This window comes from Eschrichtius robustus, chromosome 7, assembly GCF_028021215.1.
Source record: "Eschrichtius robustus isolate mEscRob2 chromosome 7, mEscRob2.pri, whole genome shotgun sequence".
Taxonomy (NCBI): domain Eukaryota; kingdom Metazoa; phylum Chordata; class Mammalia; order Artiodactyla; family Eschrichtiidae; genus Eschrichtius; species Eschrichtius robustus.
The window spans coordinates 2,865,258-2,892,601 of NC_090830.1; the positions used below are offsets into that span (position 1 = coordinate 2,865,258).

At 39.7% G+C, this 27,344-nt stretch overlaps 1 protein-coding gene across 7 annotated transcripts in view; it reads left to right on the plus strand.

Moving 5' to 3' along the window:
- RHOBTB1 (Rho related BTB domain containing 1) overlaps window positions 1-27,344 on the plus strand; it is a 141,944-nt gene that overhangs the window by 74,510 nt on the left and 40,090 nt on the right. For 4 of the 7 annotated variants that reach the window (XR_011074464.1, XM_068547485.1, XM_068547484.1 and 1 more), the window contains one exon: window positions 385-435. The exons of 2 other annotated variants lie outside the window; for them this stretch is intronic. The gene's annotated coding sequence lies outside the window, so the exon portion shown is untranslated. Of the gene's footprint in view, window positions 1-384; window positions 436-18,628; window positions 18,649-27,344 lie in introns of those variants that run through there. One more of the 7 variants, XM_068547488.1, reaches the window with a different exon arrangement.

Consider the following 27,344-nt stretch of genomic DNA (forward strand, 5'->3'; position numbering starts at 1 on the left):
GGACTTTCACTTATGATAATATGGTCAAAAAAATGCTATTTTGGAGGAATAGCATGTCCACTTCGTTGATTTCCGTATTGTTAAATGCCTGTAAGGTTTTCCTTGTTCCTATTCCTGAGTTTGTGGTTAAGTGCTTTTCTCTGTATCATCCCCAAAGGCTCAGAAACAGACTTTCAGAAATGCTGCAAAAAGTTAACCTAGCTATTTCAGGATGTATATGACCCCAAGAAACGCCATTTTAACACTGACACTTGGCAAAAGTAAAGCAGATTCTGCCCTTTGGGGGGGAAAAAAGGAAAACAATGTATGTTAAAAATGTCAGTGGCTCCCCATGTGCTCCTAGCAAGCAGCAGGATTTATAAAGTATTTCTCTCTTTTGTGTAGGTAAGTCCAGCTGTGAGCGGGGTGTTCTGTTCTTCACTTCCAGCAAGCCAGGTCAGTGTTCTTTGAGCAAACCCATGACCATAAATTGCTGACATCCTGTGTCTAATTCTGAGCATGCATTTCAGAACAAGTTTCTTAGTCATTTGTCTTAAAACGGTTTGTCTTTGTCATGTTTTTATTGACTCAATTATGAATATCACAATTTCAGTGATTATTAAAATTATTCTAGTTACCCTGTGAGCAAAATGGTACTAAAATGGGCCTTGAATCAGTCTTATATAAAGTCTTTATAAGACTTTTCATTTTCACTTTGGGGGGAATCCAAGTGGTGCCAAAATAGCTGAAGATACTGGGGATTTGGGTGCTTGATAACTAAGATTTTACATCTATGCTAATCTTAGCGCTCTAAAGCTGAAAGAAAATTGATACAATAATACCTGACATTTTTGAGCATGAACCAAAGTTCAGGTAACGTGCCGCATTCTTTATACTATGTTCTCAATCTGCATCAAAAAAAACCCTGTTAGGTGTAACTGCTCCCTTGGTCACCAAAGGACAGGTGAGGAATTGAAAGTTCAGAGAGGTTAGGTAATAGGTTCAATTCCTGCTTCGCTAGTAAATGGAAGAAATAATATTTTTTTTCAAGTGCTGTCTTACTCCAAAACCTAAATTCTCTAATTGGAAAAATCTTATCTCCAGTAGAGAAACTGGGACCACGAAAGGTTAAGCGACTTGCCTAAGATAACTTGGTAATTACAGCTTATGTAGTAACATTCAGTGGCACAGCTGTTACAAAAGAATAAATTCCATTCTCTTAAGTATTGTAAAACAGCAAAATATTAAGTATTCATATGTACTTTCTGGCATGGCCCTGTCAAAAATTTAAGAAAGTTTTTTACCATGGGGTCTCTGGTTTTAAGGATCTCACAAACAGATTTAAAAGACAAGATATTAAACATTCATGTAGTAAAAGTGAGAAAATAAATCAAGATCATACATGCCAGAAGTTTGAACTGAGGGTCAATGGTACATTTACGAGAAGTTCAGCATTTTCCACCCTGTGGGACTACTTTGCAATTCCATGTATGCATGGAAAAAAATTTCCAAGCACATTTTTGTCAGGATAGATAATAAAAGGGTGAGAGATTGAAGAAAGACAGAATGTAGAATTTCAAACCAAGAGGGAGACATGCATTCATTTAGAACTGCTAAATTACAGTATCTCAAACTCAAGGTGTTATTGCTTCAAAAGCATTGAAACAAAATTGTGAGCTGTCTGAATCTTCACAGCATCAACGAGAAGGCATTACAATTTGGCATACTGGATTCCTTCTGAAACCTCAGTTTGTCTGATATGTGCCACGTAGATAGATTTGGATACCTAATAGTTAAATACCAACTAAAGTCCTGAAAATGGCCAGTATTTAAAGATTAAGCAGGACATTTTCAGTTTTTGCCGGGGTTGACAACCGTCTCCTTCCCCCCTTTCATACTCCCCTCCTACTTTTTGTAGAATAATTTGTAACAGTTGTTAATCCTTCTCAGAGAGTATTATATAAAGGGATAATAAAAAATAAAATGGGGAATAAATTACTAGAGAAAGCTTTACTATATCATCTTTTTTAATGTACTGAAAAACCCCAACTCAAGCTAATAACCCTAAAAGCTTAATTAGTTAAGGGATACTTTTAAGCATGTAAGGGGTTGTTATAAGCTGTCCTATTACACCTTTGTCCTGTAAAAGTTGTTATATAGTGTATCATTACAAAATAGATCATAAGAGCACTGTTAGACTGGGAAGATCCCATTACAGGTTAAGGCCTCATTATCAACTGATATTTGCTTAGCTATGACAATGGTATGTCGTAAATTATCCATATAACAACTATAAACCTATAATTACTTAAAGAGTAAAATTATACTCTGAATCATATAATGTTAGCACCAAAAGAAGCTTCAGAATGAGCATGGTATCTCTAGTAGTAAGTTAATTAGCAATCATTTGTTTGCTTTTTTGAACTTCAGAGGCTTTGGTTAATACGCTTGACTTATCTTAAAACATGCCTGGAAATATTTGACACTTTACTATGTTTTTTTGCTCAGGAAATTTACCTGTAGAAAACAGGAATTTTTTCTTTAACCTTTCTATTGGTCTTCCTTTTAGAAAACAGGCAGTTCAACCTCATTATGTGAAGGCTAGGGTTCAAAGAGTACAGGCGATTTGAATCCGGTTCTTGTGTTCATCTTCTTTTGTTCACCCAGTCTTCCCACCAACCTGGCAACACCAAAACAAAATTTGGACAGGGAAGGAAAAATAAGTCACAAAAATTGTGGTGCATGTAGAAAGGGGGAGGGGGTGGGAGAGTGTTTGAGTGCTGGGGGAGGGGATGGGGAAAGGGAGAGCTTTGGCAGGAAGGGCAAGAAGCAGTCACTCAAACGGATGGGATGTGTATGGATTGATTATTGATATGTCAGCATCAAAATTGTTTGTTTTTTTTGGTGGGGCTTATAAACAAAGTAAGGTCACCTCCTCCTAGAATCTTTTGTTCTTTGTGCGCATTGGGCAGAAACTGGGAAATAGGCAAAATAAAAAAAGCCACTAAAATGAAATGTGGGTCTGACAGGCACTCTTTCCAGATGTCCCAGGACACTCCTGTCTTCAGACACTCCCTCCAGCTGTCCTGTCAAATACATCAACATTTCTCTTATAAGGTTTTATCCGCTAAAGGTGAATTAGAAGATTTTACAAAGAAAGAAAGAGATAGATGCCAGTAGGTCCAGAAGAAGCATGATTACATTTCTCCACTCTGCACCTGAGTTTGTTATTGCATAGACACAGATTAATGGCAAGTTCCCAGTGCTAATGAGGTACAGTCTCAGTCTCCATCCCTCCGTGGAGAAATTTCCTTTGAATTGTTACCCAGTGGTAGTCCAGACCCCTAATGACCACTGGAATAACAATAACCAGTACTTAGTATGCTCCTACTAGATGCCAGACACTTGACTGCATTACAGCTAATATTCATTATTAATTCCAATTTTACAGAAGCCTAAGGGAAACTCAGATATGTTAAGTCAGAGAACTAATTGGAGGTAGGGCTTGGATTTGTACCCAGATCTGTCTAAGAACTTGAATATATATTTGTTTTAAATATATCCTGGGGGGAAAAAACACTTTAAAAACATTAAATTCCAGGTTATTCTTGCAGATGGTAGAGTACAGGAGTTAAGTAATTATTCTTGTAGGGTTTTTTGAATTTTGTTTTTTTTGTTGTTGTTTTTTTTTTGTTTTATATTTGGTAACTTGAACCACACAGCAGTCTTGTCTGGACAGACTTGTTAACTCTTCAGGTCATTTCTAATATATTTTGATGGAAGTCACAGTTGTTAAGCAGTTGAGTCAAGGAGGGTTGAATCATGGACCCGGAAAGGTTCTTAAGGATACTTAATCCAACCTCATGTAGGTGAAAGAAATCTGCCACCCAGAGAAGCAATGTAACTCACCACTCTTACAGTTTATAAGTGGCACAGCTGGAACTGAATCCAGGTTTCCAATGCCCAGCCCAGGGCTCAATTCTATTACATAACACTGCCTGAAACGTGCCAAGTCTTCTGAAGCCTCCAACTTAGCCCAAATTACAGCTATCAAGTTTGAAACACATCTGAAATCTAATATACATCCAGAAATGGGTGATAAGAGGATTCCAGCAATGTAAAGATAAGGTGGGTACTAGGAGAAGCCTCACTTATCTTCACTGACACCAATATAGACCAGTCTTGCCTTGTATTCTAAACATAACAGCTCCATACTCTTGATCCCTTCCAAGCTGTCTTTGTTGAGATACCTGTTTTCATCAAGTATGGAGCTTTTTAATTTTGTCTGTGGAGTTCTGGCTTTTTATTAACTATGTGATGTGGGTGACATACTTCTTTGAACCTTATTTTGCTCGTCTGTAAAATGCTAACAGTATCACCTCTGTCAGAGGATTATGCGGATGCTATGAAATCACACATGTAAAACAGATAGTAGGTGCTCATTAAGGGTGAGTTCTCTTCCTAGCCTTGCTAAAGTATCTTAAGGGAAGATGTTATAACACATAAGGGCATTCATGTCATTTTGCTGCTAAATGTTCTTCAGTCATTTGAAGTCTGATATTGCAAGGGATGATTATAGTGACCTTTTTTCTTGGGTGAAAATGGGCCCAGTTGTGTCTCAGTACCAGTGGCGTGGGCACACCTGGGTACAATTACATTTGTCTTCTTCATGCTCTAGGGTTGCCAGGGTTTACTTGAATTATTTTATTGCTTCGGTTTCTGCCTCAGACTAATACCAAGCTCCTCTTGAAGATTTGTGGCTCTCATTTCCTTCCAGACACTGTTTTAAGTATCTAACGTGTTTTCCACATAGACCTTTGCATCTCAAAGCATCCGCTATGTTTTCAGCCAAATAACTAAGAAATATTTCCAGAGAATAGTTTTGCCAGTAAAATATTTTTGCTTTCAATTTCAAAACATGTGAGAGTTTCCTCCCATCATTTCAATTAACTCTAGTATTGAATCTTTCCTGTGCATTGGCCCTGTCTTTTCTCTTTGCCCTGGGTTGCTGACTGCTTTATTGATTGGGAAAAACATAAGCACTACAATTTCCCCCTTTCACCCGCAGCACTTGATAGCTACCCTGACCTAAATTACATCTCTGGGAAGTGTTTCATCACACTCCTCTCTCCAGCTGCCACGCTTTGTCATGTGGCACTTGCTGCCCTGCTTTGGGTTTTAGGAACCAAGCCTTTGGCAATGTGTCCTATTCATCCTATACATGCAGGAAAGCTACTGATACGATTATTTTCTTACTTGTACTTTTCCCCCCTTTTTGACATTAATAATCCAAGTGGCCTAGAATAGCCTTTATTTTCCTAGTGGCTCAGTTTTCCTTTTCAGTATTTGACAAATGTGACAAATGGCAAGATGTATGTCCTTTTCTTCAGGCTTAGGTGTAGCAATTAGTTGTTTTCCCCAGTGCTATGGCTCAGCTGGTGCGAGATGCTTACAGATCACCACCTGCTAGACTGTTACTAGTCTCAAATCGGTTATATAAGTTTCAGTTCATACTAAGAAGTTTATTTTTAAAGCAGTGCTTCTCAAACTTTAATGTACATACACATCACCTGGGCATCTCGATAAAAAGCAGATTGTGATTCAGAAGTTCTAGGATGAGACCTGAGATGATGTGTTTCCCAGGGACTCCTCACTGATGCCGGTGCCACTGGTCTGAGGACCACATTTTGAGTAGTGAAATATACTATACTCTCTAAAGTATAGTCATTACTCTATCTTATGCTGAAACTCATGCCTTGGAGGCTGTAAGGCTCCCATCTTATTTTGTTTGCTTCTTTCTTAAATTATAATAGAGAGTCATGGAATCTTATGAAAGTCATGAAAGGGATATGCTGGTAAATCAACCAGCACTCTGGGGAAAAAAGGAATGCATTTATGTGCATACATAAGTTGATTATAAATTTTACTGACAAAGGATGTGTGTAGCATACAATTTATAAATAAAAACAAAATAAAGAATACTCTTTGTTGTGAACTCCATCTAGCTAATTGGGTCTCACAAAACACTTGTTGGTTTTTGAGAACTCACCTATGGTACAACTGATGAGTGTAATTCCCATATAAACGTTGGCTGATATTTTCCCTTATGTTAATGAGTAAGATAAAAGTGAAATAACAAAGACATATGTCAGAATTGTACGCATTCAGCAAAGATATGAATGACTTCTTTGCTGAACCAGATAATAGCTTTTAAATACTATAAAGATATTTCCTGAAATGTACTATTCATAATGTAACAGCTAAACATATTACACACTTTTAAGCTTAATCTGCATTATTAACACTTTAAAATCATTTTCTTAAGTCAAGACAATCAACAGAACAATAAAGCAAGCCCTGATGTGAAGCGGTTGCCAATTTCACTGGTATAAATACTCCCATCATGGCCAATTTGAAGCCACCATTGTGACTGAGCTGGAGTTGGAAAGAGAGGGTACAGTAGCACACCGTTATCTAGCATTTCCACCATACAGATAAAATTTGCATAAATAACCTCAAAATATAGATAACAATAAAATAAATACAAAGGGTGAGTTCTGAGTATTTAGTACCTTTGTTTTTAGTATACTTTATTTAATTGAAACTTTATCTACTTTAATTTTCAATACTGACCCTATTTTAACAGGCTTGCAAAAGTCCTGAAAACTTAACAGTTGGTTCGTGGGCTAGTAGAGGCTGGCTCCGGCACACCACTGGATATGGACCGTCTGGTCCCAGTGATTCTCAACCTTTGCTATACACTGGAATACCCCCCAGGAATTTATAACCTACGGTTTTAGTAAATTCATGTTAGAGCCCAGGAATCTGAATTTTTAAAACATTTTTATTGAACTGTATCTTATTTAAAGAAAAATACACAAATCATAAGTATATAACTTAAAGAATTATCACAAACTGACCACACACCTTCACCTAATCTAACCAACACCTAAATATAGAAACAGAACATCACCAGCACCCAGAATCCCTTCTTAAGCCCCTATTCAATCACTACCCAATCGAGGCAACCACTGCCTTGACTTCTAATACCAGGAATTAGTTTTGCCTGGTTGTGAACTTTTATATAAATGCAATCTCTTTTGTGTCTGGCCTCTTCCCCTCAATATTATGTTTGGAAGATTCATTATAATGTATGCAGCAGTAGTTCATCCACTGTTTTTTAAAGAAACTCTTCAATTTTATCTTTTTTAAAATTTTTATTTTATTTATTTATTTGGCTGCACCAGGTCTTAGTTGCGGCACGTGGGATCTTTGTTGCGGCATGCGGGCTCTTAGTTGCGGCATGCATGTGGGATCTAGTTCCCCGTCCAGGGATCGAACCCGGGCCCCTGCATTGGAAACGTGGAGTCTTACCCACTGGACCGGCAGGGAAGTCCCAGTTCATCCATTTTTAGTGCTGTATAATATTACATTGTGTGAACAGGCCTCAATTTATTATTTCTATATCCATCATACTGTCGATGGTTTGTTTCCAGTTGTTGGCTATTACGAATAGTGCTACCAAGGACATTCTTGTGCAGGCAGCAGTATTTGAAACAAAACAAATTCCCCCAGTGATTCGAATGAGCAGCTGATTTCTTGACTGCCTTCTCTATAATTTCCCCTCCTGTCTTTTATTTCTCATATGATGTGACCAAAGCTATTGCTTCTTTCGTGTGAATGTACTTTTAACACCTTAAGCCACGAAGCTGTGTGCTTCCATTCATTACAGCATGTTCTCCTGGCTCTTTTCAATTTAGGTTCACCAACACCCCCTTTCATCAAGACATCTGCTCTTGTGCACTCTAAATAGGGATGAGATTTGGCCTCACATCAATAGCATGGAGGAATATTAGACATGGTGGAGATGGAGCCAAGGCTAAATTTGGCAGCCGATTGTTAAGGCTCCTGGAAAGAGGCTTCAAGGAAGGGAAATTGTTTCCCTTTGTGTGTATCAAACAAAAATCAACAGCAAACCTTTGGAATATTTCCGATTCTAAATTTTTAAAAAATTGATTTGTTTGAAGTAGACCAGGGACTCTCTTCTGACACGAGAACTGACATCTCTCAAAGTCTCATGACTTGATCTGGAAAGAGTACAGAAGGCGGTGTTCCCGTGGGCTTGTTCTACACCTAGTGTGCAGCCGGTGTAGCCTTGCTGCATTGTTCTAGGCTGAGTGGCTGTGTAATTTGTGTCTTTGGGCCTATTGAGATATTAGTTCCTTTGATAGAAGTCAAGGGAGCTGAATGACCAGGAGCTCCAAGATGATGTTGTTGATGGAGTAGGATGGGTGCTCAGAATGGAAAGAAAGGCGCCAACAGCAGCAAGGCTGTTTCCTGCCATATGAAAGGCACGTCACTTACAGCTTTCATGATATGCAGAGAAAAAGTGAAGAATAGACACTAATTCCACATAATGAAGAAAGAATGTATTCCCACACACATAAATATCAGAGTCCCTGGTTTTCCTACCTCCCCACCCTCACTTTTTTGTAAAATGTCTTTGTTATAAAATAACACATGTTCATTATAGAAAAGATGGAATATGTATGTAGGTAAGAAAAAAAGAAAAATTAAATCAGTTATAATCCCAGTTGGCATTAATATTTTAATGTATCTCTATCCCAAATATTTTTGTGTATATTTAGGTACATAAATTTTTTTAGGTATGTGATTTTTAAGGAATGGTGTTACTCATGAACCTCTAACGAAAACAATAAATGTACTCCTATAACATATTTTTAACTGCTGTATACTCTCCCATTATATGGACACTTTTTAAAAATCCCTCCCCTGTGGTTGGATTTCTAAAATTGTTTCCAATATTTTGTTTCCACAGTAATATGATGAACACTCCTTTAATGGAATCTTTTTGTAATCCTCAATATTTTTTTAGGAGTAAAGTCTTATAATTGGATGAAAGTTATGGACACTTTAAAGTCTTTTGAGTGCCAGTGGCACTCCAAAATAATGATACCATCTTCCACTCCCACAAACAGTGCCTCATCCTGCTTTTAAATAATGTACAATCTTTCATGTAATAATTCCTACCTAGAGTTGGAGGGTATAAGAACATGGCCTGAAAATACTAGCTAGAATCCACACATTGCTGGCAGCCAATAACCTCGAATAAAATAAGAGATTTTTAAGGTTTTTGTCCACCAGCATTTTTGCGTTTATGGTCTAACGTTGCTAAGAAATCCTGGGGGGGCAGGTGGGGGGGGGGAATGGTTTTCTTCATTTGCCTGAATGAGAGCATAAGCTAATCCTAACCGACATGTTACAATCTCATAAATGATTAAATGCAATTGTTTGATTGTCATCATATCTGAAGGTTTCACAGCAGGGGGTCTTTCTGGTGCTACAGACGCTAACCCAAGTGACATCTTTAGAGGATACTTGGAATGAACAATTTATGACAGAGGACTATAGAGACTTCTCTATACAAGGACGGATTTTTAAGGGCATCTAGTCTGCAGACTTGATATGAGCTTTCTCAAACGAGCGCTTTGACATCTCTTTAAAGACTTGACCAATATTTTAATTATCAATTCTTGACAAAGCTTCCTGATCCAGCCCTTAGCTAAGGCTCACCCACATGAGGACTACAGGCCCTCCAAAAACAATGTGTAGTGTCCTTTGTTGCTTTATATATATTTTAGACTTTAAAAAAGGATATTGAAGTATAACATGCATAGAGAAATGTGTCTAGATCACAAGTGTACAGTTTGATGAATTTTTGCAAACGGAACATACGTCTGTAACCAACACCTAGATCAAGAACCCCACTTCTGGTCACCACCCCACTGCATCCTCAGTATGTCTGAACCGCTTCAAATTTTATGTCCTGGGTAAGTCACTCATTTACAGAATTTGATTTTTGACTGAACCCTTCCGTAATATGAGCTAGCTGCAGTCAGCTTTGATCGAACTATCTCCCTTATAACTGAGAATATGTAGAATCTGCCTTTCCAAGTAAAGATTATAACATTAAATTCATGCACTGAGTGTGCAACAATATTTATGTGTTTGTGATTTGCAGGTATACAAATACACAACAGGCATACAAACGAATTTGGAACTTTTTTTCTTAATGAATACAAAGCTGATTGTACTACATTTATCAAACTTAAAAAAATCTTAACTACAATTGATTGCCACAGAATAGTTCATGGGCTAAGTTCCCAACAATTTCTTAAAATTGCTCATTTTCGTTACCATAAGTATTCCCTTTAAACACTCAAAATTTAAAAGCCAAGAATTTTTCATCTCTTTGAGATAGAATCGTATATTAAGTATCCTGGTTGTCCACAGCTGTCTCTTTTGGCTCAATTGCTATGTCTGATATTCAGCAAGATATCATTTAGGTTCCTATGTTCTTTTTAGTTGAGAGGTTGAGTCAGAAAAAAACAGGTTTAATAGGCTCACTATGGTTTTTAAATACATGGTTTTGAAAAACAATTTAGGTATCATCAAAACTCATTTTTTATTATTACTGGAGTGTACCAGTGTACTCTTAGTAGAATTAACAATCAAGGGTTATGCTTATGTACTCATTACTTTTTTAGAAATAGTTTTCCCATTATAGAAGTAATACATCTAAGAATATTATTCAGCCAATAAAAAGGAATGAAATACTAATACATGCTACAACATGGATGAACTTGAAAACATTATGCTAAGTAGAAGAAGACAGACACAAAAGGCCATCTCATGTATGGTTCCATGTGTAAGAAATGTCCAGAGTAGGAAAATCCATAGCAACAGAAAGTAAAGTAATGGTTTCCAGAGCTGGAGGGAGGAGGGAATGAGAATGTCTGCTAATGGGCACAAGGTTTCTTTTAGGGATGATGAAAATGTTCTAGAATTAGATAGTGGGAATAGGTGTACAACTTGGTGAATATAATTTTTTAAAAAAACCCCTGAATTGCACACTTTAAAAGGGTGAGTTTTATGGCATGTGAATTTTATCTCAGTTTACCAAAAAGAGGTAATATATTTTCACTGTAGAGAATTTGGAAACTACAGGAAAGTAGAAAACTGGCAACAAGTTACAGCCCCATGATCCGGCTACAATCACTGGCATCTGTTTAGTGTACTTCCTTCCAATTTATTTTCCATGTATTGTTGCAGGAGGGGGAGACTGGTATCGTTGCCCTTTAGATGGCAAGGGCACAATTTATTAAATTTTAAGTATTCACTTATCAAAACCCACCCATCTCTTCCCCTCCAAACAAAGGGCGGGTCCCCAAGGAATATCCATTCGTTGGCTGAGGGGAATGCACGTGAGAGAGGCAGAGAGCAACGGCCAGCCCCGTGAGAGGGGATGAAGCAACACCTGATGGGAAAAGCTCTAGGGTCCCGAGAGGCAAAAAGACAGGTTTGAGCAGTTGCCATGGAGGCAGAACTCTTCAGGGAAACATCCCAAAGAGACTTTTTAGAAGTTGCGCTGCAAGGTGCCTGATACATTATGTGAACCACATCTCTCTATTCTTCAATACCTGTATTGTTTTCAAGGCTTTCTAAAAGTCACATTTTTGTCCCTCTTAGATGTGTCACAGTGGTAAGGTGGTACTTAGAGGGAGAGAACAAGGAGGCTTGATTTTATTCGAGTTACACGTATTCATTTTATGTAGTTTTCGTCAACTATGTTTCAGATGACTCTCCTGCACTTTCCCCTCCGTAGTGATACATTAGCACTTCTCTCAGTTACGGCAAACTCAATGTAAACATAATTTTAAATAATGATAATCTTAACAGATCAGACTTACTGAATGTTCTCTTGATGGCTGGCATAGTGATTAAAATATTTTACAAGCATTATCTAATTTCATCTTCACAACAACCGTTGAGGGAAGTCATTATCCCCAGTTTACAGATAAGCAAATAGAGGCTTAGAAAGATTAAGTAATTTGCCCAAGATCACATACCAAGTACCTTAAATAATTATCCCCCGACTTATCATAGACAGGTGATTTGCAATTTTTCCTTATTCTTAATAAAGATGTGATAAATATATTTGCTTTTAAAACATTTTCCATTTATAAAGTTATTTCCTTAGATGGGTATTTTTCAAATTTCCAAGTGGTTGAGTTTCTTGGTTGCTGTCATAAAACCTTTCCTCTTAACTTTTTCATTTATTTCTTTGTGGCTAGAGAATTTGGTTGCTATAACTTATGTTCTGAAGGATATTTGTCTTTATGATCAGTCCATATATAGGCAACTTTTATAAATGTGCCAAGAACACTTGAAAAGAAAGCACTCTCTTATAGATTTTTTTTAAAATGTGGGTTATCTATTAACTTAATCCCACTTTTTATGCTATTCAAGCCATCCGTTTGTTGTATTTCATTTTTGCTTTCTTCATCTGATGGCGATTCTGATTATTCATCTCGTGTCAGTTATTTGCATTAACTTCTCTTTTATAAAATTTGTCTTCCTTTTTATTACATGCCTTTTAATCTATGAAGGGTCATTATTACTGCTATGCTTCTACTATGAATTGCCCTTTTTTACCTTCTAATTATCTTTTACAGATAATTTTTCTATATAAATTTGAAACCAAAGGCTAAGTAACTGTAGGCTGGTCTTATATTCTCAACTGGTTTTGGTTTCCACAGTTCTTTGAAACTGAAATGCCCATTTTTCTCATTTTTAATGATCTCTGGGTGTTTTGGCAAGTATCTTTTTTTTTTTTTAAAGGTTTTTTTTTTTTTAATTATTAGCACCTTTAATTATTATTTATTTTATTTTATTTTATTTTGGCTGTGTTGGGTCTTCGTTTCTGTGCGAGGGCTTCCTCCAGTTGTGGCAAGCGGGGGCCACTCTTCACTGCGGTGCGCGGGCCTCTCACCATCGCGGCCTCCCCTGCTGCGGAGCACAGGCTCCAGACGCGCAGGCCCAGCAGTTGTGGCTCACGGGGCCAGTTGCTCCGCGACACGTGGGATCCTCCCAGACCAGGGCTCGAACCCGTGTCCCCTGCATTAGCAGGCAGATTCCCAACCACTGCACCACCAGGGAAGCCCTGGCAAGTATCTTTGAGCAGTTTAATTCCTTAAAGACATTTGAGTTTCTGCCCCCTGAGTCTTTTTTTTTTTTTTTTTAAGTAATGCAGATGACTTTTTTTTTTTTGGTCTGCGTTGGGTCTTAGTTGCGGTACGCGGGATCTTTCATTGCAGCGTGCAGTCTTCTCTCTAGTTGTGGCATGTGGGTTTTCTCTCTCTAGTTGAGGCACGCGGGCTCAGTAGTTGTGGCGCGTGGGCTTAGTTGTCCCGCGGCATGTGGCATGTGGGATCTTAGTTCCCCGACCAGGGATCGAACCCACGTCCCCTGCATCGGAAGGCGGATTCTTTACCACTAGACCACCAGGGAAGTCCCACCCCCTGAGTCTTTAATATCCAAAAATAACTTTATGTTGCCTGACAATATTGCCTGACAATATTGGTTGTCACACCAATATTAATTTGACCTGATTCACAAATTTATTACATCCTTTTTCTTTGAAAGCTCTGTGGTTTCTTTTGCATTAAAATAATGTATTGGTGAAGTATATGGTCATCTGTATTACTATTTCTTGATAGAAATGTTTTCGCCATTAGTTTTAGAAGATGTTTTGCTAAGATACTTACAGGATTATTATACAACTATTTTTTGCTGAAAAATGTATAGCTTTGGAGTCTTCTTATCTTCTTCTCCTTCTTTTTCTCCCCACTACATCCTCCTTTTAGTACTGGGAAAAATTTGTTCTATGAAATCACATTTTGCAACCTTATTTCTTCAAGAGCCCTACTATCTATGGGATTGCTTTTCAACAGTTAGCCTCTTACCTGATATCTTCCATTACATCATTTTCAGATGGCCTGCCTTCTATATTTAGAGTTTCTCATGTTTGGCCTCTACCTCACGAATTCATTTTACTAAATTTTCAAGGCTGCTATTGACTGTTGCCAGTATGGTTTTGAATTTGGCTGACTCATATTCCATTTATACATGGCCTTTACTTACCATGTTCTGTTGCCTACTTACAGCCTCATCTGCTGTTAGTATACCTGCATTATCTTCTTTTGCGTGATCAAGTATATGGATAGGATTTTTTTTCTTATGTTTCTTAGAGCATATCTACTTCAGTAGAAGAATTTTCTCTATGTCTTTAGCTAATTGCTTGTACTTTTCTTTTTTTAATTAATTTTAATTGGAGTATAGTTGATTTACAATGTTGTGTTAGTTTCTGCTGAATAGAAAAGTGAATCAGTTATCCACATACATATATTGACTCTTTTTTTTTTTTTTTTTGGCTGCATTGGGTCTTCTTTGCTGTGCGCAGCCTTTCTCTATTTGCAGTGCCTGGGCTTCTCATTGCAGTGGCTTCTCTTGTTGTGGAGCACAGGTTCTAGGCGCACGGGCTTCAGTTGTTGCAGCATGTGGGCTCAGTAGCTGTGGCTCGCGGGCTCTAGAGCGCAGGCTCAGAAGTTGTGGCACACGGGCTTAGTTGCTCCGCAGCATGTGGGATCTTCCCGGACCAGGGATCGAACCCGTGTCCCCTGCGTTGGCAGGCAGATTCTTAACCACTGCGCCACCAGGGAAGCCCCTCCACTCTTTTTTAGATTCTTTTCCCATATAGGTCCTTACGGAGTACTGAGTAGAGTTCCCTGTGCTATACAGTACGTTCTTATTAGTTATCTATTTTGTATATAGTAGTGTGTATATGTCAATCCCAATCCCCCAATTTGTCCTTCCCCCCACTTTCCCCTTTGGTAACCATAAGTTTATTTTCTACATCTGTGACTCTATTTCTGTTTCTGTAAATAGGTTCATTTGTACCATTTTTTTAGATTCCACATATAAGCAATATCATATGATATTTGTCTTTCTCTGTTTGACTTACTTCATTCAGTATGAGAATCTCTAGGTCCATCCGTGTTGCTAGAAATGTCATTATTTCATTCTTTTCTATGGCTGAGTAGTATTCTGTTGTGTATATGTACCACATCTTCTTTATCTATTCCTCCATTGATGGACATTTAGGTTGCTTCCATGTCCTGGCTATTGTAAATAGTGCTGCAGTGAACATTGGGGTGCATGTATTTTTTTGTGTCCGGGCTTTTAATAGACCATATGTTGAATGGTCACTGTTTAGTCCATCCATATAAAAAAGGATTTATGCTGGCCAAGGATTGAAGTATATTTACATTCCAAATGCTTGGAATCACCTTAGGCTTTCAGGGACCAAGGCAGGGCTCTGTAGAGATCCAGGAACCCACCCGGTCCCCAGCGGACAAGCAAAGCTACTCAGTTTGGGTTGAGAGAACTTAGGAGGGTGAGATAAGGACTAACGTGAGGAGTGTCACCACGGAGGATATACCGACGTCCAGCCTTGTACCCCCTCAGCCCACTCCCTCTGGCGTCAACATCACAAGCTCAGTCACTTCTGTTTGCAGTGTCAAAGCTGAAACAGCCTGGTGGAGCAGGCCGAAGGAAGCAAAAACCAGTCTCCCCCATGCGCGGTGCTGTCTGCCCGGCCCAGCCTCAGGAAGGGGCAATGACGGCAGCCTGCCGGTTTCATAATGGCTCTGCAGAGGCTCCACAATCTCCTCTTTCCACCCTGTCCCGGTGGGTCCAGCTCGCATCACTCCAGATCACAGGCATCTGTGGCAAAGAGCCTCCTGCTTCCCTCCAGGCCAACTCTTTTCCCTGTGGAAAAGAGTGACCTTCTCATTTGGCTCCATGGAAGTGAATCGGGCGGAGATCTTTTCAGTTTCTGGTGAATGGATACTTCTTATTCTTAGTTTCTGGTACTGTTTTGGAGTCCGCTATCTGTACAGAATGAGGTTAATTTTAGTGAGACATGGGTAGAGGGGGGATCCAAGGCATCTGTGCTTTCATGGCTAACTTGCCTTAAGTCCAGCTAATTGCCTTTTGTGATGTGGTTCTTTTAGGCATAGACTGAACTCTGTCTTCCAGACTCACGTTCATATCAGTTATGAATCTTTCTCCCTATGTAGTGGATACACATGCCTCCCTTTTCCTCTTCTTTTTCAGCCAAGCAGTGAATAGAGTTGGGAATCCCTTGCATTAGGATGTCAAAGTCTAAAAGTGGATGAGAACTTTATACGTCCCTTATACATAAATATTATCAAGATTCATAAATTGGCTATAGGCACTAGAGCACAGTGAAAGACCACAATCCTTTATTTTTCTAAATCAGATCCAGCCCGAAGCCACTCTTATCTGCCTATATCGGGGCTCCTCCCTGCCCCCTGCCTTCCCGTTTGGTGGAGGGGCCTGGACCTTGGTCCGTGGTGGTTCCCATGGTTACTGATGCTCTTCCTGCTGGGGGAGCCATGGCTGGTGCACTGCCATCTGTCAGAGACAGCTCTCACGATGGGCCACACAGATGTCCCTCAACGTGTTCCTCTGCAGGCTTGGCAACATGCCGCAGCTTTCGAGGCCATGGGCTTAATGATCAGTCACCAGAGACAGCCAAGTGCCAGGTCTCTGCCAGCCCCAGGTGGAAGGTTTCCTAAGGAAGGTGGAATGACTGTGCTTGTGTATGCAACTGAACAGATATTTACGGCAAGCCACATACGGCCAAGGCACCATGAAAAGATCTGAGGATTTAAAGGTGAATAACAGTCTCTGTTGTCAAAAGTGCATAATCTTGATGAGGTGGAAATGAGATACATATAAGCCTAACTGTGAATATTACAAAACAAGAATTTGATAAATACCCTAGGAGACAGGATAAAGGGAGAACGTGCTAAGTGCATCTCGTTCCAAAATGAACTTGAATCTGTCTGCTTTGCTCCATCTCTGCTGATCACCCTGGTCCCAGCCGCCACCCTTTTCCTCCTGGAGAACTTAGGAGCTTCCTAGCTGGACCTGGGCCACCGCTCAGAATCCCCCCCACATGCTCTCCACACGGCAGTCTCGGTGAAACCAATGATCCTTTAAAAAAAACAAATCAGAACCTGTTACTTCTCTGCTGAAAATGCCTCAGTGGCTTCTCACTTCATTGCGAATAACATCCAAACTCCTGACCGTGGCCTAAAAGGCCGTGTATGACCTGGCCCCTGCCTGCCTTGCAGCCCTCTCTTGCCCCAGTTCCCTACACTTGAGCTTTTCCCACCTGCTTCATTCCCATCTCGTGACGGGGCCAGCACCACCCCTGGCCTGTCTGCTGCTGTCTACCCGTAGGCCTGGCACTCACTAAGTGCAGCCTCTATTTCTGTTAACTATGACAGCCCGAGTCCTAAGAACTATTTCAGCGGATGGACCAGGGGCACGAGAAAGGGCATTTGAGTAGAAATAATGGCATAATCAACATCAAAGGCGAGGTTACATGGCATGTTTGTAGGCATGTAGCACACACTTTACTTATGGTGGTTTTGAAACCTACCCTGGAATTTGTATGCACCTTTTAAGCTGTTTGCGATTTGTTGTTTATTTTTTCACTGAGACAGCATTTATTAGGGGCAGTGGATAGATAGAAGAAGAAGTCTATTTCTAATCCTGGCCCACCTTCCCCACTGACACTGAGTTTTAAAAAATGAAGGAACGTGATCTGGTGTAGGTCTTTACAGGGCTCTGCTGAGAATGAGTGAATGTTTCTAAATGTGTCTCTGTATTATCTGTATTCCTGGACTTCTCTGCAGTGCTCTTTCTGTTACTTAATCTCTTTTTTGTTTTGATCACAACTTTCAATTGAAAAAATATTGTTGCTTTGAATGATGAAAGGCAGTTTTATCCTGGAGATATATTTCGGTGAAGTTTTGATTTAGGAAAGCCCAGCCCAGCCCAGCCCTGACTGTCTCTTTTCCCAGGTCTGGACCCATTCTCCATTCCAGCTGAGATGTTTATATAATGCATAAGGCAGCTCCTGCCTGACTAGGAGTGGTGATTAAGAGCTCAGGATAATGAAATCTGCACAGTTGAAACTTGGCTGTTGGCTATAGTTATTATGCAACTCTTAACATTTCCCTTTTGTTCCTGCCAATAATATAAAATTCTCAGTTTTTCTTTCAAAGTTAACTCTTCAGAGACGCTGAAATTTGTTCCACTAGTATTTTTAATGACCAAGTTAAATTATTTCTTAAAGTTCAGAGTATATGCTTTTCTAAAGGACAAGAAAGTTTAGTGGCTGTGCAATAGCCCTGTTCAAACCGTTAATAACAGCTGAATGGAGCTTAAAGTACAAAGGCCCCTCTATGGACCTTAGATTTCTGTCTTTAAGCAGACTGCTCACCCGGTCTTGACTGCAGTAGCAAATATAACAAAAGATACGGAAAAAGTGACAGTAAGAGGCGGCATATTCCGAGAGTGGTGTGATGCGGAGGAACTAGGAGATGCTTAGTGAGGCATCTTAGACAAGTGATAAATCTTCCCTTGCTCACCCTCTCTAATATCTGAATTTCTAGTGTTAGAAGAGATTTGCACCCTTACCTGAATTCAAATAGTGGCCCTATCCTAATGTGCACCTGCCTGGAACAAGCAGGAACATCTAGAGTTTTATAAACCACGGTGCCTCTGAATTATTCAGTTATGGAGACAAGACTCTGATGGTCACCTAGCTGTCGTGTGATTGAGGAAGCGAACGTGCCTGAGACGTCCTGAGAACCTGTTTCTTAAGAGAAGAACAGGACAGCACAAAGGCCATCATCTCAAGGACGGAAGGTGGGTGTGGGGGACCACCACAGGAAGGAAAATGCTTTGAAAAGGAGCCTAGGGCAGCTAGGGTCATGTTAGACTCCATCACTGTTTTGCCCATGGTTTGCCCACGAGTATATTAGGGACCCATGACAGAGCTTTATAAAAGAGGGGCATTGTATGCTCATATATTCCAAGCACTTCCGTATATAGTAGTACCCCAGAAACAGCTAATGATTCATTCAGTGCACAAGACGGGCACTTTGAAGTTACAGCCACAGGGAAAAGAATTAAAAGGTCACAGACCACCATTCAGTGATTTGCTAATATAAGAAAAAATGAGTGTGAGAGAGAGGAAGAGAAAGAGAGTATTTATGTTTTCGATTGCTTCTCCTAAAACCGTTTATTGGTACAGAGGAGCAAGTAATTTAGTCTGTGGGGAGGTGGGGCAATTAGGAAAGCTTTTTAGACGAGGTATTATCTGAATAACATTTTAGGGAATGAATAGAATTCACCAGGCGGATGAAGAATTGTGGAGGTACACACAGCGTTTAGAATTTTTTTTTTATTGGCCACGCCGTGCAGCACGTGGGATCTTAGCTCCCCGACCAGGGATGGAACGCGCGCCCCCTGCATGGGGACTGCGGAGTCTTAATCCCTGGACCGCCAGGGAAGTCCCCAATGTTTAGAATTTGAAAGCCATTTTGTGTGGCTAAAGCAAGCTGTGTTAGTTTCCTGCTGCTGCTGTAACAAGTTACCCAAAGTTAAATGTCTTAAACCAACAGATTTATTATCTTATAGTTCTGGAGGTCAGAAGTCTGAAACGGGTCTCACTGGGGTAAAAATCAAGGTGTTGGCAGGCTGTGTTCCTGCTGGAGGCCCCAGGGGAGAATCTGCTTTCCTACCTGTCCCAGCTCCCAGAGGTTACCTGCATTTCTTGGTTTAGGGCCCTTCCCTCTATCTTCAAAGTCGTGTCCTTTATTTCTCTCCGACTCTGACCTTCTGCCTCCTTCTTCCACATGTAAAGGACTCTTGTGATTACACTGGGCCTACTCAGATAATCTGGGATAATCTCTTTATAGTAAAGTCAGCTGGCTAGCAACCTCAATCCCATTTGCTACCTAATTCCCGCATGCCATGTAACAGAACATATGCACAGGTCCCAGAGATTAGAACATGGACATCTTTGAGGGACCATTATTTTGCCTACTGCACGATGCAGTACAAGAAGTTGAGGGTGACAGTGTAGATAAGAGTTGGCATGATTCATCAACCCTAGGTAGAAAGGATCATCCAAGAGGGGCCTATAATCTGATATGGAAATGTATATATTTTTTAATGGAGGAGTCGAGGTTCTGGAGATTTTCCTAAAGAATAATGTGTATGTTTCAGTTAGCTATCGCTGTGTAACAAACCACCCCGAAACTTGGTGGCTTAAAGCAACAGTTTATTATTTCTTATGATTCTGTAGGTTGGCTAGGTGATTCCTCAGCTGGTTTCAGCCGGTTCACTCATAAAACAACTTTCAGCTGGAGGGTTGACCGCCCTAGAAGATTCAAGATGGCCTCACATTATGTGGCATTTGGTGATGGCCATCGGCCGGACTGCCTCGGTTTTCCTCACTGAATCCTCATCTTCTGCTGGGTGGGCCTCAGATGATGGCCTTGACGTCGCTCCAGTAGCATGAAGGTGGAGCTGCAGGGCCTGTGGAGGCCTTCATTCCGGAACTCACATAGCGTCACATTCACCACATTCTTTTGGGTTGGGCCAGGAAGTCACTCACATTCAAGAGGAAGGGAAATAGATTCCATCTCCTGATGGGAGTTGCTGCCGTGGCCATATTTCACCCAGCACAGGCTGTAAAGATAGGATTTTTTGCTCTTAGAGTAGGATTTTGAAATTGGAGATTTCAGAGGTAAAATGTTTCTGAAGGACAGCAATATCCAGCACACGGCCAAAAGGTACGAATGGCTCCAGGACAGTGTGGTGAATGTCACTGGCACTGAAGAGGCGAAAAAGCTCTGAGGCTTGGGTGTGGGGTGCATCATCCTGTGGACGCAGCAAGAAGACTGAGTTGGTGGTGGATGTGGAGGAGTGACGTGAAGTCCAGTAGATGGCAGTAATAATGGCGGGGGCAGATATGGGATAACCAAGCCGATGGGGTAACCTGAGAGCTAGAAGATCAGGACCACGCTGTTCTAAGCCAGCCTTGTGGAGGGCGCTGGTACCCAGAGTGGTGGCCTCCCTGCACCACCTCACCAAGTCCTTCACTTCCCAACCTCCCCAATATCTTGTTCACTTACCAGTTTTTTTTTCTTTAATTGAAGTATAGCTGATTTACACTGCTGTGTTAGTTTCAGGTATACAGCACAGTGATTCAGTTATGCATACATATATGTTCTTTTTCAGATTCTCTTCCATTATAGGTTATTACAAGATACTGAATATAGTTCCCTGTGCTATACACTAGGACCTTGTTGTTTCTTTTATATACAGTAGTGTGTATCTGTTAATCCCAAACTCCTAATTTATCCCTCCCCCTCCCTTTCTCCTTTGGTAACCATAAGTTTGTTTTCTATGTCTGTGAGTCTGTTTCTGTTTCGTAAATAAGTTCATTTGTAACATTTTTTTAGATTCTGCATATAAATGATATCATATGAAATTTGTCTTTCTCTGACTTCACTTAGTAAGATAATCTCTAGGTCCATCCATGTTGCTGCAAATGGCATTATTTCATTCATTTTTTATGGCTTAGTAATATTCCATTGTATATATATATACCACATCTTCTTTATCCATTCCTCTGTTAGTAGACACTTAGGTTGCTCCCATGTCTTGGCTATTGTAAATAGTGCTGCTATGAACACTGGGATGCATGTATCTTTTCAAATTACAGTTTTCATCTTTTCGAGATATATGCCCAGAATAGGGATTGCTGGATCATATGGTAACTCTCTTTTTAGTTTTTTAAGGAACCTCCATACTGCTCTCCCTAGTGGCTGCACCAATTTACATTCCCACCAACAGTGTAGGAGGGTTCCCTTTTCTTCACACCTTCTCCAGCATTTATTGTTTGTAGACTTTTTGATGATGGCCACTCTGACCAGTGTGAGGTGATACCTCATTATAGTTTTGATTTGCATTTTTCTAATAATTAGTGATGTTGAGCATCTTTTCATGTGCCTGTTGGCCATCTGTATGTCTTCTTTAGAGAAATGTCTGTTTAGGTCTTCTGCCCATTTTTTGATTGGGTTGTTTGTTTTTTTTGATATTGAGTTGTATGAGCTGTTTGTATATTTTGGAAATTAGTCCCTTGTCAGTTGCATCGTTTGCAAATATTTTCTCCCATTCCGTAGGTTGTCTTTCTGTTTTGTTTATGGTTTCCATTGCTGTGCAAAAGCTTTTAAGTTAGTTTAGGTCCCTTTTGTTTATTTTTGCTTTTATTTCTTTTGCCTTGGGAAACTGACCTAAGAAAACATTGCTACGATTTATGTCAGAGAATGTTTTGCCTATGTTCTCTTCTAGGAGTTTTATGGTGTCATGTCTTATATTTAAGTCTTTAAGCCGTTTTGAGTTTATTTTTGTGTACCATGTGAGGGAGTGTTCTAACTTCATTGATTTACATGCGGCTCTCCAGCTTTCCCAACACCACTTGTCAAAGAGACTGTCTTTTCTCCATTGTATATTCTTGCCTGCGTTGTCATAGATTAACTGAGCATAAGTGTGTGGGTTTATTTTTGGGCTCTCTATTCTGTTCCATTGATCCATATGTCTGGTTTTGTGCCAATACCATGCTGCTTTGATTCTGAACTCTGAGAAGGTTATGCCTCCAGCTTCGTTCTTTTTCCTCAGGATTGTTTTGGCAATTCTGGGTCTTTTGTGACTCCATATAAATTTTAGGATTATTTGTTCTATTTCTGTGAAAAATTTGATATGGATTGCATTATATTTGTAGACTGCTTTGGGTAGTATGGCCATTTTAACAATATTAATTCTGCCAACTACCATATGACCCAGCAATCCCACTACTGGGCGTATACTCTGAGAAAACCATAATTCAAAAGGACACATGTACCCCAGTGTTCACTGCAGCACTATTTACAAGAGCCAGGACATGGAAACTACCTAAATGTCCAACAACAGTTGAATGGCTAAAGAAGGTGTGATACATATACACAATGGAATATTACTCATCTGTAAAAGGGAACAAAATTGGGTCATTTGTAGAGCTGTGGATGGACCCAGAGTCTGTCATACAGAATGAAGTAAGCCAGAAAGAGAAAAACAAATATCGTATATTAACACGTACATGTGAAATCTAGAAAAATGGTACAGGTGAACCTATTTGCAGGGTAGGAATAGAGACGTAGATGTACAGAACGGACATGTGGACACAAGGAGGGAAGGCGAGGGTGGGATGAGTTGGGAGATTAGGATTGACATATATACACTACCATGCGTAAAATAGCTAGTGGGAACATGCTATAAAGCACAGGAAGCTCAGCTTGGTGCTCCGTGATGAACTAGATGGGTGGGATGGGAGGTGGGGAAGGAGGTGCAAGAGGGAGGGGATATAGCTATGTATATAGCTGATTCATTTCATTGTACCGAAGAAACTAACATCACATTGTAAAGCAATTATACTCCAATAAAAAAATGAAGCTAAAAAAATATATATATATTAATTCTTCCAATCCAAGAGCATGGAATATCTTTCCATTTCTTTCAGTCATCTTCAATTTCTTTTATCAATGTTTTATAGTTCTCAGTATATAAGTCTTTCACCTCCTTGGTCAGGTTTATTCCTAGGTATCTTTTTTTTGGACATGATTTTAAAAGGGATTTTTTTTTTTTTTTTTTTTTTACTTTCTGATATTTCATTGTTAGTGTAAAGAAATGCAACAGATTTCTGTATGTTAATCTTGTATCCTGCTGCCTTGCTGAATTCGTTTAGCAGTTCTCATAGTTTTTGTGTGGAGTCTTTAGGGTTTTCATATAGAATACCATGTTATCTGCATGTAAAGACAATTTTACATCTTCCCTTCCAATTTGGACACATTTCTTTTTTTTTTTTTTTCTCTGATTGCTGTAGCTTGGACTTCCAATACTATGTTAAATAAAAGTGGTGAGACTGGGCATCCTTGTCTTGTTGCAGATTTTAGTGGGAAGGTTTTCAGCTTTTCACTGTTGAGTATTATGTTGACTGTGGGTTTGTCATAAATAGCTTTTATTATGTTGAGATATGTTCCCTCTATACACACTTTGCTGAGAGTTTTTATCATGAATGGATGTAGAATTTTATCAGATGCTTTTTCTGCATCTGTTGAGATGGTCATGTGGTTTTTGTCTTTTCTGTTGTTGATATGCCATATCACATGGATTTTACGTATGTTGAACCAGCCTTGTGACCCTAGGATGAATCCAGCTTGATCATGGTGTATGATCCTTTTTATGTGTGGTTGGGTTCAATTTGCTAATATTTTGTTGATGATTTTTGCATCTATATTCATCAAGGATATTGGCCTATAATTTTTTTGGTAGTGTCTTTGGTTTTGGTATCAGGGCGATGGTGGCTTCATAGAATGACTTTGGGAGTGTTCCCTCCTCTTCAGTTTTTTGGAAGAGTTTGAGAAGGATTGGTATAAGTTCTCCTTTATATGTTTGGTAGAATTCTTCAGTGAAGCCATCCCATCCTGGACTTTTGTTTGCAAGGAATTTTTTCTTTTATTACAGACTCTATTTCATTTTTAGTGGTTGGTCTGTTCAGATTATTTACATCTTCTTGATTCAGTTTTGGTGAGCTGTATGTTTCTATAAACTTGTCAGTTTCTTCTAGGTTCTCCAATTTGTTGGCATAGTATTCTCTTATGGTTTTTTTTTTAATTTCTGCAGTATCAGATATTATTTCCCTTCTTTCATTTCTTATTTTTATCACTTACTTGTTTTTAAATAAACTTCTGACTTCCAGAGAGTGTACAAGTAGATTTTTCAGGTAGCATTTTAACTATCAGCATCCATGTCCTGAAGATTCAGTGAAAGTAAGAAATAAAGTTCAAGTCGGTTTTGAGTGAGACGATTACAGAGCTGCCACAGTATCAGGTTACCAGTATCAGTTCTGCCTAGCTATTCTTTCCCTTTTATACCTTCCTTGTCTCCTCAGATATGGATCTAAAGGCAAAAGGGTATCTTCATAGATCAGCAGGATTTATGGTGGTGAAATTTATTAACAGTGTTAAAGGAATATTTATTACTCTCTTTCCGGGTAAATAAAAATCAGAAACCAGAGTCATTATCCAGATGGTCGTAAGCGCTCATTCAACCATAAGAGTGCTAGATATGGATAAATTTGAGCCCATAACAAGCAAAGGAGGATACAATTGCATATCTTTATAATTAGACTATAATATAATGTTTATTTGTTTATGTGTAACAGATGAATAATTGGTTTACAGTACAAGGATAGCATGAGTTTACATCCTTGGCTGTGACTTCATACTCTTAAAGTACTTTTTAGACTACCACTAAGTAAATTTCTACCCAAAAGGAAAGATTTGGAGCCTCGCATTTTGGTAACCCAGCAGACTCTTCCTGGAAGTGCCCCATGAAGAGTGCATGATCCAGGCTATGAGAATTTAATTCTGCCTGCCTTTCACTTCCCTTATATGCTGTCCCCTTTGCACAAAGTTCAGCACCTTTGGCAGTCACTTCCGTTTTGCGCAGATTGCTAGAGATTAGAGGACCAACGGATGTTATTCTCACCTTTGATACAGAAATTCTTTTCAAGACTGTGCATGAGATGTGTCTATAAATAAGTAAAGTGATGATATTTTTGTAATCATGGCCTTAATATAAAACCAGAAGGGCTTTTATCCCCCTCAAAGTCATCTTCTGTAAAAGCTACACAGCTATTCCACCTGAGCTGCCACTATTCAAATTATGTGGGGGACTCCTCTTTGGGGGGATGCTATCAGAGTAAGTTTGCAAGCCAACAAGAAAACCAATGTTACGGTTTTTGTGTCATGTCTGAATTTTTACTAAATCCAAACATTCTCCCAAATTTTATGGATTGGTTCTCTTTGACTTTTATCTATCTAAAAAATAAAATAAAATTCACTCAAAAGTATAAAGTTTGAATGTCACTTAGGACATTCAAAATAATAGACCTCAGGTTCCAGAGTTGTGAGACTCCAAACGGAACCTGTTTTTTCCTGATATAGGCTACCCCGTGGTAATATCACCAGAATCTTGTCAAAGACTGTTGTGAAGTGCTACCACTTTTGTTCTAGAATCTAGACGTGCCCCATAAAAATATTTTTAACCTACCTTTCCAACTCTATTATCCTTCAGTTAACTGTGAGCTCCTCTCTCCCCCTCCCCACCCAGAACTTTCTCTGCCTTCTTTGCATCAGGTCAGCTGTGCTCCATCTTGTATTTATGTGCTTCAATTTTCAATGAATTACCCTTTAATTGCTCTACTAAAATGTATCCTTTTTATAGATCTTTGTGATTATTAAGTTTATGATTTTTGCATCTAATCCTGGTCTTCCACCTGACTCAATTTTGTTGTCTTCTAAAAGTATTCATTTCAGCATGATGATTATAATTTTGAAGCCATCGGTGTGTCAGGTACGGCACTGGGGACTGAAAACATCAGTTCACCTAATCCTGACCACATCAGGAGATGGGTACGAATATTGCCACTTAACAGATGAGGAAGCTAGGGCTCAGACAGTGCAGCTGGCTTGCCTAAAGCCAAATAAATGACGAGAAAGCAGGGAGACCAGGATTCAAACTCTCATCCATCCAAGGCAGGGTTTCCCAACCTCGCGCTATGGTATTTGGGGCCAGATAATTCTTTGTTGTGGGAGCTGCCCTGTACATTGTAGTATGTTTAGCAGCATGTCTGGACTCTGCCTACCTGAAGCCAGTAGCCCTTCCCCACACCCCACTGTGACAACCGAAAATGCCTCCAGACGTTGCCAAATGCCTCCAGACATTGCCAAATGTTCTAGAATTGAAGAACCACCGATCTAATGCCAAAGTAATGCTTTTGCCACATTATACTATTAAATCGAGAACTAATACAATCATAGAATTTTAAGGCTGGATTTTAAAGAGGTTGATTTTTGGAATCACCACACCTGGCTAATCACCAGAATTGGAGATATTTAAAGACTCTTTTCCCACCCAAGACCTTCAAAATCAGCATTTACCAGGTGGGGGACAGGTATCTATTTTAAGCCTCGTCACGGGTGTAGGATCAGAACTTAACCTCACCACACATCTGTTCCTTGAATCACTCCACTCCATTCCTGCCAGATAGTTCTCCAGCCTCGGGTTTAACACCTCCTGTGATGGTGTTATCCATGTTCAGATGGTCCTAACTGTGCAAAAGCATTCACCTTTAACATTCTTCTTCTGTCTCTCCCTCTATACCCTTAATCTCATGTTATCTAAATTATCATTTTTCTTAAGTCAATTGAATTAAACATGTATTGAGGGACTTCCCTGGTGGCACAGTGGTTAACAATCCGCCTGCCAATGCAGGGGACAAGGGTTCGATCCCTGGTCCGGGAAGATCCCACATGCCGCGGAGCAACTAAGCCCGTGCGCCACAACTACTGAGCCTGCGCTCTAGAACCCGCGAGCCACAACTACTGAGCCCGCATGCCACAGCTACTGAAGCCCGCGTGCCTAGAGCCCGTGCTCCGCAACAAGAGAAG